Source organism: Orcinus orca, chromosome 5 (assembly GCF_937001465.1).
Source record: "Orcinus orca chromosome 5, mOrcOrc1.1, whole genome shotgun sequence".
Taxonomy (NCBI): Eukaryota; Metazoa; Chordata; class Mammalia; order Artiodactyla; family Delphinidae; genus Orcinus; species Orcinus orca.
In genome coordinates, this window is record NC_064563.1 from 3,911,678 (window position 1) to 3,930,097 (window position 18,420).

At 38.5% G+C, this 18,420-nt stretch overlaps 1 long non-coding RNA gene across 1 annotated transcript in view; it reads right to left on the reverse strand.

Annotated features, from left to right (window-relative positions):
• Positions 1-1,721: 1,721 nt before the first annotated feature.
• LOC125964470 (uncharacterized) overlaps positions 1,722-18,420 on the reverse strand; it is a 111,201-nt gene continuing 94,502 nt past the window's right edge. The window contains exons 2-4 of the long non-coding RNA XR_007477519.1: positions 8,459-8,498; positions 5,800-5,856; positions 1,722-1,774 (exon numbers count right to left, since the gene is read on the reverse strand). This is a non-coding gene — a long non-coding RNA (uncharacterized LOC125964470). The remainder of the gene's footprint in view (positions 1,775-5,799; positions 5,857-8,458; positions 8,499-18,420) is intronic.

Consider the following 18,420-nt stretch of genomic DNA (forward strand, 5'->3'; position numbering starts at 1 on the left):
CTTCAGTTGTCAAAATATCTTGACTATATTCATATACTTATTCTCAAAAATGAACACTATATCAACTTGAATCAATTAACTTTTTTTCCCCTAAGTTTTATGCCATAGTCATTATTAGCAATACTTAATTAGTATAAAATACTTTGCTCTCCAGAATATAAACTGCAACAATAAATTAACAGAATTATTCCAGTTTTCATTTAAATTTGGACAAAAAGAGCTAGCTCGGAGTTAAGAAAAAACAACAACATAAACACAAAACAGAAGAATGTTGTGTTCAATTTTAAAATATTCAGTTGAATGAAACTATCCCAGCAGAGAAAAAAAACAAATTTATCATGTCATAAAAAATACGTTAAATTGGAAATGAATTAGAAAAAGAAATAGTTATTTGGAACGGCTATAGGAATTCTGCTTTAAAGTAACCAATTGAATTTACCCAGTAGGTTCACTTGAAGATAAAATGTGATTATATGAGAAATTTATAGTTAAGTAGCATTACATTAATTCCTTATTTTTTCCTAGTACACTTTAATATGTTTTTCTTTCCTATTCTTTGTACATACTTATCTTCCCAATAAAAAATAATAAATAATGAAGGAAGTGATGGGTAAATGAAATTTTATTTTCACTATAATTAGATTTCCCCTCTCAGAAATCGTCCATCTTCTTAAATCACTGTGAATTAAACTATAAGTGTTTCCTTTATTGCAAAATTCCATGCAAAGCATGCTAATCCTTTCTCAGGAAATCTCAGGATCATTCTGGTATAGCTGTGTTTACCCAAACTTTGCCAACAGTTTGAGAACATGGTTTTTAAGAGGATCTACACAAGTCTTGGACTTGCGGAGATATCAGTAAATTTGGGCAATTCTTCCTTGCCCAAGTGCTTCTTCACCTACATGAGTACCAAAGTTCTGCATTAACCCCCATCCCGGGAGGAAGAGAATTTTCTCATATACTAACTACTGAATTACACAGGTTATTTCATTTAGTTTTCAGAATAACCCTGCAGTCTGGGTATTAGTACCCACACTTTACTCAAGAGGCCAGTGAGCCTACATGCCTCACCCAAGGCCACATCTAATAATGGAAACTCAAGCTCAGTCCCCTTCCTCTCTATACCCAGGGCATTCGTCATGCTTCCTCCTCAGACATCATTGTTTACCAAAATCACTCTTCTTCTTCTTTCTGTATTTCAGGAGTTAGAAAACTATAACCTGTAGCACAAATGTTCCCTGTGCTTGTCTTTACAAAGTTTTATTGGAATACACACCCACGTGTTTACATATTGTCTGTGGCTCCTTTTTTGACACAACAGCAAAGCTGAGTAGCTGGGACAGAGGCTGTGGGTCCACAGAGCCTAAAATGTTTATTATTTAGCCCTTTCCAGAAAAGGTTTGCCAGCCTCTGCCCTATTCCATCTACATGTTAGATGAGAGAAAATAAGGCTATCTGTACAAGATGTATGTAAAAGAACAATTTGCAGAAAGATTTATATATATATATATATATATATATATATAGTATGACTCTGTTTTCGGAAGAAAGTTAACATTTGCTTCTATGTATACATATAAATACTTGCAAAGTTCATATGCCAAACTGTGGTTATATCTGAGGCATCAGATTATATAGGGAAACTTTCACGATATTTTAAATATTTAAATTACTTCAATATCTGCTTATGTGAATTTCTTTATTTCTTCTTTCTTTACTCACCAGGTATGGGTCCTCAGGCAGTTCCCTTCATCTCTGCAGGGCTCTATTTTATCTGTAAAATGAGGAGCTGGGTTAGGCAATCTTTCAAATTCCTTATAATTCTAACCCCCGCCGCTGTATTTAATGCAGCCGCCCAATTTCCTAGGATCATTTAATTTTGATAACTACCAATCATAGGGAAAGATGTTTGCAGGGGAAAACTATAATTTAAAATTTTCCATTTGTCATTTTTATTAGAAGTAACCTTCACAGACAACTCACTCTTCTCAGACCATTTCACTAGAATCTCTTTCACGAGAATAGTCACAGGAATTCTAAGATACCACTGTATTTATAACTCAGTCTAAAATTAATTTCTCATCAGAGAGCATAGCCAACTGTGATTCTTGGGGACAAAGGTTCTCTACCCCGATTTCAAGTTTGTTTTCTCTAAACATGATCTTTTTTGGTTCCCATTCTATGACTTATGTTTGCATTTGTAATTTGTTGACTTGCTTTTGTAAAGAACAAGACACTGAACTTTTGTCTTCAGAATGCTCATATCCTAGAAGTTCCCATTTCCTCTAAATTTGATTTTGTTTTTAGTTTTATTTTAAAAGCAACATTACAAATCTCAAAAATCATTAAATATATATTCCTATTTTATATCAAATATAAAGTACAGAACATATTTTTGTAATCATTTTGTGACGAAATTATGAAAGTTAAAATCAAAACAAGTACCCAGTAAAAGTGACCTATGGAGAGGATGGACACAGTCCCAGCTAGTGGAGGTGTACATCAGTATGATTTTCTGGGGGGATATTTTCAGTCATATATTCAAAGCCTCAGGAGTTTAGCCAAGAAATTTCACTTTTATGAGTGTACCCTAAGCAAATAATTAAAATTAAGGAAAAGGTAGACATCCCACTATTTATAAAAATGAAGAACTAGTAAACAAATGTATGTAAACAGTGGCTTGCTTAAGGCAACTGAGATGCAACAATGTTATTAAGTACTATGCAACCATTAAAATTATAATATAAAAACAATGTATAAAAGATCATGGGGAAATGTTGGTTCTAAAAAGTAGAAAATGGCTGTAAAATAATGCATATAATAGGATTCCATTTCTTGTGAAAATGTATATGTGTAAAGATTTTTATGTATGTCAGAAAGCAACTGGGAGGATGCCAGCCAAAATGTCAATACTGGCTACCACTTGGCGAAAGAATTATAGTAAATTTTTGGATCTTTCGGTAAATTTGCAATCTTTCTGCATTGACCACATATTATATTATCATAAGAATTATTTAGAGGCAGCAAATTATAGTTATAAACATAACTGTAAAGTCTCTAGATTATGTCTACCCATATGATCAGAACTTCATGGAATCAATCATTTCAATGATTCAGGAAGCATATCATTTTAACTGAATCTAAGTAAACAGTTGTTTTTTTTTGTTTGTTTGTTTTTTTGCGGTACGCGGGCCTCTCACTGTTGTGGCCTCTCCCGTGGCGGAGCACAGGCTCCGGACGCGCAGGCTCAGCGGCCATGGCTCACGGGCCCAGCCGCTCCGCGGCATGTGGGATCCTCCCGGACCGGGGCATGAACCCGTGTCCCCTGCATCGGCAGGCGGACTCTCAACCACTGCGCCACCAGGGAAGCCTTCATTCTTTTTCTTAGGGCAGTAGGTCATTCATTTCTGAGCTCTTTTTGAAATAACTTATAATATTGTACTTATTTGCTTTTTACTTGGTTTTGATGCACCTGCCGATTCAATTGTAAGCTCCATGAGGGCAGGAGTCATATCTTTTTGCTTCATTTGGCACAGATCTCATTAAATACTTCAGCGAGACTAGGTAAAAGAACAAAACAACTAAAGCTTTGCAACATCTTAAAATCAAAAGTCATTAGATTGGTTGGTCGGTTCCTGTAATCTCTAATGGCCCAAGTTTGGCAAAACATTTCCCGCAATTAACCTCTCAGAACTTACAGAACCCAACCACATGAAAGCAGAGTGTACTATATCAACCTCCAGTGTATTTATGGACACCAAGACCATCAATCTTGATGATCTAGGGAAAGTTAATCTTTACCCGCGCACTGCCCATTATTTAATTTTATGCCTTTAAAAGATTACATCTGATAAATCAGCCATAATCAAAACTTTGAACTCCAAATATAATTAACCAGAGGCACCCCAGTACCATTTAGGTGAAAGTCAAAGTGCAGGACGTTCACACTGAGAATGCTGCAATCTGAGTGGAATGGAAGTGCATGATTAGACATTGGTCAGCCATGTCCAGAGAGGAGAGTCTAATTCAGGAAATATTACGCACGCGCACGCATGTGTGTGTATGTATAAAATGCTGATTGTGCAGAACTCTGTCTTTACATCACCTATAAAGACAGGCTTCCAAAGCAAATTAATACTGTAAGCAACATGTTTTTCAAACAACTCTGTGTGAATCATTTTTTTCTAAGCAATAATTCAATTTCATGGAGAGCTTTTCTAAAGGACTTTATTTGTCAAGCTCTGAATACACTGCCTTTAGTAAAAATATTCTATTTCTTTAAAACTAACTGATAGCTGAGCTTTCTCCATTGTTTGGGCTAGTCTTCCTCCAGTAGGTTGGAATGAATTAAAGTTCATCATCTCCTTAAAATATAAAAGCAAGCACAAATACAATTTAAAGGCCAAGAAACTGAAACAAAAGAAGTTCTCATTTTTCCTTTGAAGCTGCTCTCAATACCATAGGATCCACAAATGAGGAAGCCTTTCCTACACCAAGTGATCAAAACAAAAATCGAAGGGGAAAGTTACTCAATTATCTGGTAAATTCAGTCAGTGAGGAAAGCCAACCTAGATTAATTGAGGCTCCATTTTAAGTACCGATTTTTGCTTATGATGTTTCTAAGAGATTAGGGATTTAAAATTCAGTCTCTAGAGTAAGCATTTTTGTCTTAAATTAGAAGTTATAAAATAACTCGATCAAAACCCAACTCCCATTCTCAAATGTAATTTGAAAAATTACGGAGACAACCACAAGTCACTTAACAATGGAATATCTTACTTTAAGTCATAATCAGTACACAAGAGTGCTTATTGCAAAAGATCCCTAAAATGTCTCTTCCCTACTGGTTTATAAATGCCAGTGGAACTGGTTTGCATGCTGAAGGCAACAAGCATGGAAGTTTCCGGCAGAAAGTCTTATAAAGCTTAAATGTAGCAGTGGGACCATTCCGACTCAGCCCATAAGCTTCAAGGTTAGAAGCTAACGTTTCAATGATCTACCTGATCATCAGTGGTGAATCACTGTGGAAACTGCAACAATGTCCTGGTATTTGGGCTAAATGGTGGGGAGTGCCACCATGAAATACTGCTTCATGGAGAGCTAACAATGAAGGCTCATAAACTAACGATATGGTTACTTCAAGGCTTAGTAATTTGTTCTACATTCAATCAATTTACATGGACTTTAGCTGGTTATTGGTCATTAAGGAGATTTTTCCCTCAGGATTCTGAGTAAGGTCAAAGGAAGAATTGCGCTGAGAGAGTATTTTATTTTGTATGTAAAGACAAATAACACTATATTTTGTTGAATAATTGAAAGAATTCTATCCTCTTAAAATGCTGATGGCAAAACCCTCAGCCAAAAGAAGGGTTTAATTATCTTCCCTGAGATGCACACAAGTATTAAACAAATCAACAGGTATTAGACATATACTGAAAATTCCATCACAATATAACCCGATACTACAAATGGCATTATTTCGTTCTTTTTTATGGCTGAGTAAGCAACATGGATGGACCTATAGATTGTCATACTGGATGAAGTTAAGTCAGACAGAGAAGGACAAAAATCATATATCACTTATATGTGGAATCTAAAGAAATGGTACAAATGAACTTATCTACAAAACAGAAATAGAGTCATAGATGTATTGATAGTAAACAATCTTCTTATTGGTACCAGAGGAGAAGGGGGGAGATAAATTCGGAGATTGGGATTGACATATACATACTACTATATATAAAATAGATAACTAATACACACTACTATATATAAAATAGATAACTAATAAGGACCTACTGTATAGCACAGGGAACTCTTCTCAGTACTCTGTAATGATCCATATGGGAAAAGAATCTAAAAAAGAGTGGACACAGGTGTATGTATAACTGATTCACTTTGCTGTACACCTGAAACTAATACAACATTGTAAATCAACTATACTCCAATAAAAATTTTTAAAAAACACCTTGCTACTAAGAGCATCTATTGCTCTGAGACAGAGTCCCAACTTTTAAACAGGTGGCAAGAATCTAGTAGGTTCAACCTTCTTCTCCCTTTACACCTGCTTTCTATATTCTGGAAAGTTTTCTATCAATGTCCAAACCATATTTTTGCACATATTAAGGTCCTTTATTTTAGACATTCGGTGTTGCAAACTGGTGAGCTACAGGTCAAATTGTGCACACAGATATGTTTTTGAGCCAGTACTCTTTAAGGCTGAATTTCAGTGCTTTTAGATGGGTCTATCTCTTTGGCTTCTCAGAGGCTCCCCTCTCCCCCACTGCCTATACCAGCTGTTTGGAAGCTTTCTCACACTGACAGTGCCTACCCCGCCTCTCATGGTTTGTTTTCCTATCTTAGGAGAGTGCCTAGCATGTGTCAGTCCTCTGCCACCAGCCTGTTGCCAGCAGGAAATTAATCTCTTGGCCCCTTTGAAACCTCTTCCTGCACATTGGGCTCTGAATCAAGAAAACTGCCAAGAGTTGGGCATGTTTCCCAGGATGATGATAGTGATTACTTACTGTCACCATGGACTGGTAAAATTAAACTTTCTTCCCATAGCATTTAATGATAATCATGGAATACTGGACATAGCACTGCCCACACCCTCCTAGATCCCTTTCGGAGCTTTGCACACATCAGCTCCCCAGGTGTGTTCACTCCAAACAGCCAGCACCTGTGACTCTTTGTGGGCTGATCATCAGATACAGGAGTAATAAATATGGCGCCGTGACTCCAGGTACGTCCTACATTAGTTCCAGAGCTCCCCAGCAGGACAGGACCTAAGTTACTCTCCAGCGTACTTTTCTTGATATGACCCCTTTGTTAGTCTCCTTCTCTTTCCTGTCCTACCCCTCCCCAGCTCTTCCTCTTACTTTCCCCCAATCCTCACCATAAGCTCTGCTTCTGGGAAGCCTACTTAAGACAGCTCATTTCCTAAATGGGAAGGGACTGTTCTAGAGACCCCGTAGTGTTCCCATAAAACAAGGTGACTCAAGTTGGAACTTCTGCGAGTTACAATCTCTGTACTATCTCTGCACATGCAATGCACTTTGAATTCTCAAGGGCCCTCAGTACATAAATCAGTTACCACAAGGATGCTTGAGGCTGACAGCAGAATCATCCATCAAATGCATGCCTGGTACTTGGCAACAGGTACTTCCAGGACATGCTAAATTTGCAATAATGTGCAAAAATTCCTGTTGCTGTCAAGGAACTATGGGACACCTTACCAGTTCGTCTCTCTTTTTTTTAATTTACCAAATGACAGGATTAATTTACAAACTGAAATCTCAAACCTCAATATGGTTGTGAATTTTAACTTTGGAATCATATTTCTGAAACGATGACTTTTAATTTGTTACTCTTGAGAACTGCTTTTTGGCAAAAGCAGAACGAATAAGCGTTAACGATGTAGCCTCGGGTTCAGAAACGGGTGTTATGAGTTTCTAATACATGAAGTATTTAAAGGCTGATGAGACAGTACATTATATCTGCATGGTAATTTAGTTCAGAAGTTCACAATTATTTTATTTGCAATATTAATTGCTTTTGTCTCTCAATAAATGACTCTGTAGGAAGTGGAATTCAATTTCATTCATTTTCAATAATCGAGATTGCTTTGAACCAGCTCAATAACTCTCACTCCTCTTGGCCTCCGATGTATTGCTGGTGGTAGCACATAAATAATCTCAGTTTTCCTTTTAGATTCCTAAGCAGAGCTGGCTTTTGGCAAAAGAGCTAAGGAGACACGGTTAGCTGTCCACACCCCAGCCCTTTGCTTTATGGCCTGTTCAGCATCCACAGTCCCCCTGCTTCTCAGCTTCTCACACTGTGGTCACCCCTGCCCCCTCTCTCCCGCCAAGGGCAAGTGGTAGGAGAAAGTGATTCACACACCTGGGATCTCGAGCCCCTTGCCTTTGCTCATCCTGTGCCTCTGCCTGAGGTGGCCTCTGCCTATACATCCAAATGCACCAAGAAGTGAGCTGGTGGGTCAAATCAAAGACCGCCATCTCCGCAGAGCCCCTGCAGCTCTGCCTGGGGTAGGAGGGAACATGTGGCCCCCCGGGCTCCTCTGCACCCCTCCCACCCTCCTTCAGCTCCTCCACTGGCTTACAGGTTTTCACATGCCTCTCTCCTCCACTAGACAACTGGCTTCTCAAGGTCACAAAGAACAAACCATTTATCTACATATTTCATGTAACGCTTAGCTATGCTCCTTGTTCCAAAAAAGTCTGAATTCAGAGAAAGACAAATACCACATGATATCGCTTATATGTGGGATTAAAAAAATGATACAAATGAACTTATTTACAAAACAGAAACAGACTCACAGACCTAGAGAACGAATTTATGGTTACCAGAGGGGAAGGGTTGGGGGGAGGGACAGACTGGGAGTTTGGAATTAACATACACACACCACTATATATAATATAGATAATCAACAAGGACCTACTGTATGACACAGGGAACTCTGCTTAATATTCTGCAATAACCTAAATGGGAACAGAATATGAAAAAGAACAGATACATGTGTATGTAGAACTGAATCACTTTGCTGTACACAAACTAATACAACATTGTTAATCAACTATATGCCGATATAAAATAAAAATTAAAGAATGTATGTATAACTGAATCACTTTTCTGTACAGCAGAAATTAATACAACACTGTAAATCAACTCTACTTCAATTTAAAAAATTAAAATTGGGGAGAAAATAAAGTTTTAACTTGTTTAAAAAAAAAGTCTAAATGAATAAATAAACCAATGGATGAATTAATAAGCAGTGCGTTAAGAGCGGCTTTCTGTGTTTTAGCCCCATGAAACTACTTTAGTTTCTGCAGCACAAGTTTCACTAACTCACCTCAGAGCCTTTGTTTATCCACAGATCCCAGTCTTGATTGGGTTGTACTGGTTCTGTGTCCCTGTGGACCCCCACCCAGCCCCTATTAAACTGAGGACCCCTCAAGGGCAAGGACACTGGCATCCACGCCCAAAGTAGGAGCTCAACCATATCTGTGGGATGAACGGGGTCATGGTGCCCTGTGGCTCCATTAGGTTTCCTTTCCAAAATTTATACTTCAAAAGATTCCAGGCAGGGTGTTTCATGAACAAGAGCAAAACAAAAACACAGTAAGAGCCACACCACTTTTATTGGACTTGCTACATGCCAGACACTATTCTAAGCACTTTACGAATATTAACTCATCGAGTTCCCACAACCCTTTGCGATGGGTGCTATTACCACCCCACTTTATCCATGAGGAGAAAAACACCAGGAAATGAAGCGACTTACCTGAATTTATTGACAGTCTCCCTTATAAAAGCCTGGTAATGGTGTCAGGACATTAAAAGGGACAGCTGATGTTGAGACAGGGAGCACCATCACAGCGTAAACCAACACATGGCTTCCCTTGTTGATAAAGTTTTAAACTGGGGGGGAGGGGTCAGTTGAGTTAAACAGGGGACTTAGTGATTTCCTAATTTTCATTGCAGATCCTCTCTTTTGGCCCTGATGCTCTTTTCTTATCCACATTTCCAGTATTCTCTTGGACATTTTCCTATGGTTTGATAACTCACACTCATTATGTCCACAAACAACTCATTCCTCTCCAGTTTCTGCTTCTAATCACTTCTCCAGTTCTGTGAATGGAATTATCATTAATCTAGTTATCCTGATTTGAATCACTGACCTTTTGCCCCTTTTGCTCTCCTCTTCCAACTGTCCTAGAGTGTTTTTCATTCCTTTCCTCACAGCTGTCCCATCCTTCCACACCCACTGTCCGTAAGCAGCTTTAGTTTTTTCCTTCCTCTCACCCCTGAAATCACAGCATCCCACCTTCTTGCAATACCTTTACATCCATCCTGTTCTAAGATATTTTGCCTACAGCCGCCTGATTTTTCTTCCTAGAGAGCAGTTCTACCCTAGCACCTTACTCCAAGGTTTCTAGTAGCTCTCCTGCTCTACTGAAGCCCACATGACTTCTTCTACCTGACAGTCAAGGTTGTTGGTGGTTGGTGGAGACACCTAACACTCATTCTCCACACCACATTTCCATAGAAGAAATTTCACTTCTGGTCCCTCCTTCAAGAGAGAGCAGTGTCAGAGAGAACATTCATTTCTGCCCAGTCTGGTAAGACTGAGGTAAAGATCTTTGTATACCCGTGATGTAGTCGAGCTTTGGCTGATTTCTGTTATAAGACATCCCTGGTCCCCTCTCTTCCACAGACTCCACCCTTGGGTCTAGAGGCTTGTGGTTGTCGACATGCTCTGTAGACAAATACATGCAAAATTTAGAAAGCCTGACTAAGTTCCTGTTCCAAACTACATCCCCCATGCTAACTTTATTGTAAATTCTGCTGGTAACTTAATTTGTGTCTGACTCCTGTTTCTGTCTGTCAAAATGTTCAGAACCCATAGGTGAAGGAATATGGCTAATGCCTCAAGAACCTCAATAAAAGTCCTCTATAACTTGGCATCAATTTATCTCAAGTCTCTTAACCAACTTTCAAAATGTTGACATGAAGGTTCTTGCCCAAGTTCACTACGGGTTGTCCTCCAAGTGCACCTAGCCCTCCCATGCCCTTATGTCATTGTGCATTCTGACTCTTCAGAGAACACATTTCTCACCATTTTTTTTTTTTTTTTTTTGCCTGAAAAATCCTGTTTCAGGGACCTTTTAAGATGTTACCTCCTCCAAGATAAAAGTAGTTTCTCATCTGCATGAACTCTCAGCTCACTCATGTTCTCTTCCATGAGTTAGTTCACCTTGACTTATTTTAGTTGTACTTTTGTCTCATTGACTTTTCTTAACTGTAACTTCTTTGAAGTATCTGTTGTCTGATAACACAGAGCTGCTAATGAATTAATAGTCGTATCCTCAAAAATCAATTGAATTGAATATGGGGTCTTATTTTTAAACAGAAAAAAGCTCTATTAGCAATAAATTTTCTTCCTGTACAAATTCAAAGATTTATCACCTGATATTTGCAAATACCCTTATCCTCCTCTCATGTTTCTCATATTTTTAAGCACTTAAGATTCAAAGAGGGTAGACTCTACTTTGATTTTTAGGTACAAAGCATCTTTAGACAGTTCTTCAAAAGTATTTGCAAGCTTCCTTTTTTCATTTCTTTATAAACCTCAGGCCAACACCTGTCTTCCTGCTGCAAAATCTCCCTCTCTCCTACATTTACAAATAGAATGACAATTGTGAGCATTCTCCTCCTCCGTACTTGTACTTTATCTGTGTTTCTCAATACCCCTGACAAGTAGTTGAAACTCTGCTCTATCTCAACACCTGCTTTTCCTCTGTGATGATTAAACATTTTCACTTAAAATTCCACTTCTGCCTTTTCTATGGTCCCACCTAGAAAGGCCTATTCTACCTATGCTAAACACAGCATATCAAAGATACACATTTATCTCTACTTCCTCCCTAAAGGCATAAATCCACAAAGTTAAAGAGAATGGGAGAGGAGATGACAGCAGATGAAAGATATCAACAAAATTTTAGTATCTGGAAAGCATACGGAAAACTTTGCAGACCAGAGAGAATTAAAACAGTAAATTGTAGCTTGAGTCAAAGAGGAGTGGATGGTCAGCAAGAACCAAGCCAGTTTATATGACAAAAGGAAAAGTCATCAAAGAATATGGCATTTTTGTCTAACAGCAATGTTTATACAATCATATGCATAATATTGAATGCTGATTGAATTAAAATTGTGCTAGAGCTATGTTGGAAAATGCGGATGGGAACTGAGTACATGAGTATAATATGAAAGAGTTAAATTTTGATCTTCTATAATTGGATGTCAGTAAATCATTTCCACTACTGAATAATCACAAACAGTGTGAAAAAGTAGATTAGAAACATTAAAACAGAATAAAAGAAAATTGCTGAAAAGTTGAAAACAGTTGCCCCAAGGGAGCAGGAATCATTGCTGGAAAATGCCGGAGCAGGGCATTGCTGCTTTGTCATAAGCCACGCAGAACTATTTGACTTCTCGAACCGATACTTTTCCTCTAAAAAGAGACCTCTTCACTCAAGTGTAACAGGACATAATTTTAATATTTCTGAAATCATGAGCCTTCTGAGAAGTAAAGCTTCATTTAAAAAGTATCACCTCAAAGGACAAATAACAAGTGCTGGAGAGGGTGTGGAGAAAGGGAGAACACTGTTGGTGGGAATGTAAATTGGTGCAGCCACTATGGAAAACGATATGGAGGTTCCTCAGAAAACTAAAAATAGAATTACCATATGATCCAGCAATACCAGTCTTGGGCATATAACCCGACAAAACTGTAATACAAAAAGTTACATGCACCCCTTTGTTCATTGCAGCACTGTTCACAATAGCCAAGACCTGGAAGCAACCTAAATGTCCACTGACAGATGACTAGATAAAGAAGATGTGGTACATATACACAATGGAATACTACTCAGCCATGAAAAAGAACGAAATAATGCCATTTGCATCAACATGGATGGACCTATAGATTATCATACTAAGCAAAGCAAGTCACAAAGAGAAAGACAAATACCCTATGATATCACTTACATGTGAAATCTAAAATATGACACAAATGAACTTATCTATGAAACAGAAACAGACTCACAGATGTGGGGAACAGACTTGTGGTTGCCAAGGGGGAGAGGGGGTGGCAGAGGGAAAGATTGGAAGTTTGGGATTAGCAGATGCAAAATAGTATATTTAGGAGGGATAAACAACAAGGCCCTACTGTATAGCACAGGGAACTATATTCAATATCCCATGATAAACCATAATGGAAAAGAATACGAAAAAATATATATTATATATATAACTGAAATACTTTGCTGTACACCAGAAACTAAAACAACATTGTAAATCAGCTATACACTTCAATAAAATTTTTTAAAAATATTAGCTCAAGGGTCTCATCTTTAGGATTGATCCTTTTGTAAAATATTGACCATTTCAGATAACTTTGGTCGTACGGTAATGAAATGTGTCTCCTGTGCTCAACTAAGGCCAGCCCTGTGGTGGTGAGCATGCCTCCTGCTGGGCCCTTTCCGCAGACAGTCTGGAGTGGGTTGGGGCAGAGCTTTCCAGGTTTGATTCTTGCACAGCCATCTCATCATACCACCTGCATGTTGTCACATGAAACTCCATGAGTCGAGAAACCTGACACACTTATATAAGCCTGGCATATGCTTTTCCATCTTTCTGAAGTTCCCTTCCTCATCTGCTTAGAAAACTCTTTTAATTATCCTTAAAAATCCAGAGTAAATATTCTTTCTTCCATGAAGCTTTCCTTCCCCAAATAGTTAAGGATCCTCTTCCTGTTTGCTTGATTCTATTACTTACCATGTCACTCACAACCAGTTACCTCTCTACATGTCTTCCCTTTACTAGACTTTGAGGTCTTTGGGAGAGGGAACTGTGTCTTATTTATTCACAGTGCCAAAAATATTTATCAAATGAACAGATCCAGGAACTTAGGTAGCTCCTATCAAATACCTGAAATGTTCATTAATTCTACAGGAAATCACCGAGAGCCCCACCATCCGCTTATATCTAAAAGTCCAGTCAATGTGAAGAAGCTGAGCTAAAATCCCATGCTTTAATTCTCAACACTACATAAGAGGCATTTTGCACAGACAGATGTCACAGAACTACATGTTCAAAGTATGCCCTCTTGCCTTTATGAACCTCAAAGCCTGTCCCAGAAAGTCTGCCAACGTTTTCATGACAAGCAACTCAATTGGAAAAAGAATGGCCAGAATGATGGAAATTAGTAAGGAAAAATTGCTAGTCTAGATCATACATATTCCAAAGTCAACGCTGAAATTCTCGAAACTCTAAATCAATATTTGGTGGACTTTTGACAATTCTCTGTCCAATCACATGAATGCTAAAGTCAGTAGTGGAAGAGGACAAAATCTGTCTAGAACTGGTAGAGAAAACTGTTTCTGATGAGCCTCAGCTTGCCCTTCCGAACCTGGCTCCTTTCTCCCAGTTCCTGGGATGTCAGTCTTCCACAGGCACCTCTGAAGAGTCCCACTGCTTATTCTGAGCTACTTCAACCTGGCCTGATCCACAAGACTTCTCCAAATCAGCTGAAAACTATGCCTGGTTTCATTTCTGCACCAAGGACAGTTATATCACTGCTGAACTAAAGAGAGACATGACCTTAATTTCTTTCTCTGCAGATAAATCTTTTTCATCCCCTAAAACTATAAAAGCATCGCTGTATAGAGCAAAACAATCAGATAAAGAGTAAAGAAATCTGAGAGCAATGTCTTTCCCCAGAGAATCCACTAGTTTTCTGCTACCATAAAGATTAATCAACACATGCAGAATGTCTCAGAAATTGAGATACAGTTATAAACATTTTTTTAACCTTAGTGAATATATACAAGCAAAACTTGGACAATGAAATAAGCCCTTGAACATCATAATACATTCCTTCAAAATATCAACATTCTGCTTTTACTGACATACGTTAACATGGGAAAGCTGGATGCATTTATTTGGGATATCATATGTTGGGGGGTAGAGATGCTTTGTACAAAGTATTCTGCAAGGCGGAGCCATTCAGTTGAACCATGTAGGAAATACAGATTGGTAATTTGAATGGCCCAAATCACCGAGTTAACAATTTTTCAATCCAGTGTTTTTCACTGTGTAGATAAGATTTATACAAAGTGGAGATGAAATGAGCAATAATCCTAGTAATCTATGCTAGCAGGACAACCTGTGTAATTCAGTACAGAAATGCTGGTAGGCAGCAGCATGGTGCAGTGGGAAGAGCAGGTGTTGGGAGCCCAAAGGACCTAGGTTCAAATTCTTTGAGCCTCTCAGTTTATTTCTCTGCAGAAATAGGGAAAACACAAGGGCCACTGTACTGAGTGACTGGAAGAAAGCCCCCAGCGTAGGCTTAATAAATGGTCATGATTATTCAAAATACGCCGTGGTCCTTCATCCTATTCTACCCATGGACACATGGCCTCAAGTTACCATGAAACACCATTTTCCTTAACGTTTATGGCGTCCTATCTAGTAGGTGTGGAGTCTGGGTGAATATTTTAAACACTCCCTTTTCTTCCTCCACCAGGATCTTTTACATAAACATTTTTTTTTAATGAACTCCCCGCCCCTAGCCTTTCCTTATGGATTGTGCCCCCGACCTAATTACACAAGTACCTGATGGGCTGGAACGCTTCCAAAAGGGCCTCTTAGGAAAAACAATCTGAAGGGTTCTCTTCCCCTTCTTCTGTAATTACATAATTACTCAGCTGACTAATATGAGTCACCGTGTGCCATTCTAATCTCCCAGGCACAAAACAGTTTTATTATTTTCCTTGGAACTACCTAATTACCCGACGGATAGCAGTAACTCCAGGGCTCTTTTCAGTAAGTAATCTGTAAAACTCAAGGCTGAAACTCCTCCAGAAGTCTTTGAAAATGGAGGAGAACTTAGAATATCATTCACCACATGAGACACTGGAGTTCTCGGGGACCAGGGTGGTCGGATGATGCACCACAAATAATTCTGGAAAAAAACAATTGTTCAGACTCTGGGCATGGAATAAGTTAATGAGGCAGATTCTCCCTGCTGGGTTTTAGGAAATAAGTGTTTCTGAGACAGAACAGCAGTGACTGAGAGCAGTTAAAAAAGAACTTAGCAAGCATTCCCGATACACGTGTACTTATTAATAAACTATATACAACTGCTGTGGCTGATCCATATATTTACTATTAGCGAAGCTTAATATTTTGATACAGCCTAAATAATAATAGAAATTATGATATTTTTCCATATCCCAAAGGATGTTAGTGTACCCTATTTTGGAAAATGCTGCCTTCTAGAATACCAAAGTCTCTAATATGTTCTAGAATTGGTTTATGATTGGCTTGTAGTCAGTCTCTATTCACTTAGGGAAGAGATTAGTAGACTGCCTATATTAATTTTTTTTCTCCTTTTTAAAAAGGAATGTGAAAAATACTCATGCAAGCCTGTGAGCACATCAGCCTATCCCAGGATATGTCCTAGGAAAGGCTCAGAAACCAACAGGCACAAGAATCTTCTCTCTATGTGGTTCCTGACCTTCTTCTTCCCCTAATTTCCCACCCAACCCCAGGAGTGGTGGATTTACGACAGCCTCTTTCTGGTCTCGAGTTTAAACGGTTGCACAGACTACGTGATTTAGAAAGCTAATATGTTGGCCTATGCCTTGGGTAACATAGATTTTCAATAAAAAGAAACACGTATTTATCCAAGCTATTGAACAGCTAGGTCTAATCAGTATTAACTCTGATCAAGCCATTTTCCAATGTATCATAAAATACTAAGTCATGGTCATAATTCAACTGTATCTAGAACTGTCCTCTATAGTTCATATTCATTAAAACATTTTAAGAAAAAGGCTACAAAAATGTTATTTTAGGACTAACAGAAATATTGAACCTAAAGAACTTCTGAAGCTTCACAAATACAGCTGAACCTAGTCATAAGCTTGTAATTTACTGAAGTAATTATTGATTCAAGTCCATGACAATGAATTTTATATTCCAGAGATTCACAGTTCCCATTTCTTAAAAGTTTCACAGCTGTTAGAAAAAATAAATTAAAAAAACTGTTCAGTCAAGTCTGATTCTTCTGGTAGATAAACCAAATCACACAGTGTAGTAGAAGTAGCTACGCTGAAGTCGTTTTGACAGTTGAACACAAACAGAGGCCCCAAACAATGCACACACAGAAACAGTACACTTCCCTGGGGGAGGAAGCTCTGGCCTTGAATGTCTAGAAGGGGCCAGCAGGCTGTGCATTAACTTAAACCTCTCAGATAACACACCTCACTTTCTCTTTGGGAAAGGCCTCCTCATCAACATCCCCTGCCCCATCCTGGACCCCAAACTTCCTCAATTCTGTTAACTATGGGAGAGAAGAGAAGGAAGCTTCCTGACATATCTATAAATGTACATCTCACTCTCTCTTCCCAGATTGGAGGTTTAAGACTGTCCTTTATTCAGCCATCATCTGGGAAAGCTGCTTTTGCAAGGAGGTGCTATACCTGTGCTTATCCCAGCTTTTAGACCAGTGATTTCCTAGAAACAGACCTGACATCTTTCTTCCTCTCTTCTCAGACCTCTTGGTACCACCAAACTAGACTTAAAGAGTTTTGAACCTTGTCATTGGGTATAGTCCATTCTACAACTAGAATAAAATAGCTTGAGAGACTTTGATTATCAAGTTGATGACTCCCCTTCAAGCTGTGAATGTGGATGGAAACTCTTAATTTTTTTAAGAGACATGGGAAAGCCTGAGAGGTCTGCAGAGCCTCAGCCCCCAGTTGGGATGGTTTGAGCTCCAAGTCCTGACACACACACACATGGTTTCTATTAAAACCCCTGAGAAGTACTTCTGTACAGCATCAAGCACACGTTTCCTCAGCAAGCCACAAAATAAAGTGCTATTAATTCTCACCAATATTCACAAAATGATTGCCTTTTATTGCATATGTCTAACCTCCTGACACGGTCTCGAGGTCTCCTATACTTTTCTGACCCATGGGCAAACCTCTTTGCATCTTAGGGAGCATGCTGGGGGGTCATAAAAATGTTCAAGGCTGCCTCAGTTATAAAGTCTAATATGCTATGCAGAAGGAAACCATACTGATGTAATTATAAGTAGTCTTTTTTTTTTTTAGAAAAGGAAAGATCTGCAAGCTTGCTTTTCCTTCCCTCTTGCTGAACTTTATGGTAGGAATAAGCTTTCTTTCTGTAGAAAGGCATTCCTTTTGAATCTATTAATATATCACTAGAAATTTTCCTTTTTTTCTCTTCTTTCTACCTCCTTCCCTCTTTCTTTCTCTCTTTCCCTTCCTTCCTTCTTTTCTCCCTTCCTTTCTCTCTTTCTCTCTTCCTCTCTCTCTCTCTCCCTCTCTTTCCCTCCCTCCCTCCCTTCCTTCCTCTCTCTATTTCTTTTTCACTTCCAAGTTCTGTTGAAAGTGGTTTTCTTTTCTAAAGTTATTTGAAAAAAAAAAACACATTACATTTTACATCTACTCTGACCATTCTCAAGTTACAAGCCTCTGAAGTGTGCTTGGCCTGTTGCTGGGTGTATTTATTACCATTAATAAATGAGTCGCTGGCATAAGAATGCAAATTTTATGTGGCCCATGTATAAATGAGCCTGTTAAGAATGACCAGATACACATTTTATGTGACTGCTAAATAATTATGCCATAGAAATACAGCTTGTGAATTCAACATTAAAGAAAGAAATGGATTTGAATAATGTTAGAATGAATATTAATCAAAACATGGTTTTAGTGAGTTAAGGTCATAAAAAGAGGACAAAGAAAATGTCTGGGTTTTAGGAAGAGACTGTGGAAGCTTAAGCTTACCATGACGACCTTTGATGGC